The sequence below is a fragment of the Geospiza fortis genome, unplaced genomic scaffold (assembly GCF_000277835.1).
Source record: "Geospiza fortis unplaced genomic scaffold, GeoFor_1.0 scaffold1173, whole genome shotgun sequence".
Taxonomy (NCBI): Eukaryota; Metazoa; Chordata; class Aves; order Passeriformes; family Thraupidae; genus Geospiza; species Geospiza fortis.
The window spans coordinates 11,564-13,084 of NW_005055002.1; positions in this window are offsets into that span (position 1 = coordinate 11,564).

Below are 1,521 nucleotides of genomic sequence, written 5' to 3' on the forward strand. Positions count from 1 at the left end.
ACGGCTGAGGAGAAGGAGAAGGGGCGGGCGGTGCAGCGAGGGTGCAGCGAGAAGGGGCTGGGCAGGGCAGCGTCAGAGCTCCAGACAGGCAGAGCCCGAGATCTGAACTCTTTTCTCAGATGGTAGAAACTTTACACACGCTGATTATTCTGAAGCTGAACGCGAAGAGAGATAGAGATGAAATAAAAAGAAATAGGCGAGTGTGATGAAAGTGTGTGCAAGTGAAAGATGTCTGAAGAGTCGAGAAGGATCCGAGGTGGGAGGAGATGATGGAGTGGCCTTTGGCTGGACTTTTCTTGTATAGTTATAGACAGAACTATCTTTTTTTCTGTGACACAGAGAGTGCATTTAGGGGAGGCAATGGCGTGGAGCCAAGGGAGTGCAGTGATGTGATGTGGAGGAGCGGCGTGAACAGGGACACGTGAGGAGGGTGGTGGTGCCCTCGATCTTCAGTGAGGAAGAAGATCTCTGTCCTTGAGACCCCCTCGCCCCCACGGGGTGAATTTGGGGGGACAGGTGTCCCAAAAGTGAGAGACTGTTGCTTTTATGGAACTGGGCAAAGCATCCTTAAAAGGGGAGCCCCAGAAGCAGCTCTGATCCATGTGCAGTGGTGAGAGCACTGGGCAGGGAAGGAAGATGTCACGATGGCAAATGATCTCCGGGCAGTGCCGTGTGTGACATGGAAACACAAGAGGTCTCAACTGTGTTTCCTGGGGAAGCCTGTGGTACAAGAGGGACTTCTCTCTCCTTGATAAACTGAACATTGATTACCTGAAAACTGGTGATGGACTGAGAGTTTGTTATCTGGAGAGCAGTAACTGAATTGAGAATCCAAAGTTCTGTCTTACTGTAATGTGTTAGAAATTCAGTGGTGGGAGGAAGAATGTTTCAGAAAGTTTTCATTCTGAGTTCTGTGTGTAGTTCTCTTCATAAAGTTGTAGGCTAATAAAGTTTTTTTTTCTTTCTTCCTAAGCATGAGCCTGCTTTGCTCTATTTCTAATCACATCTCACTGTAGACACCAGAGACAATATATTTTCATAAAGGACTTGCATTGTGCCAGCATCAAACCATGACAGGGATGCACCTAAAAACTTTATTTTGGATCTGTGGTAACGGTTACTGGGAAGGGTGGACAAGGAGTAGCACAATTGGAACAATAAATCCATCCTTCTCCTTACTGCCTAAGGATGCGCAATCAAACTTGGGAGCTGACGTGGTTTGAGAGGAAGCAGGTTTTCCGGGATATGCTGTGGTCACACCAGCGGGTGCTCAGATTTTAACATTGGCACCTGGTTTGGCCGCTGGGGCAGTGGCTGCGCCTCTGAGAGCACCGGGGTTAAAAAGCAGAGCTCTCCCCGGGGAAGCTCTCTTGGGTTTGCGGCGGGGAGAGTTCGGGTCTCTGCCCCGGGGGGTGCGGAAAGCCATGCGGCCGTGGGAGGTGGGCCCGACCCTGAGGGTGGAAGGGCGGAGGAGAGAGAGAGAGAGAGACTGGGAGCTGGGGGGGAGTCCCGCACGAGGGA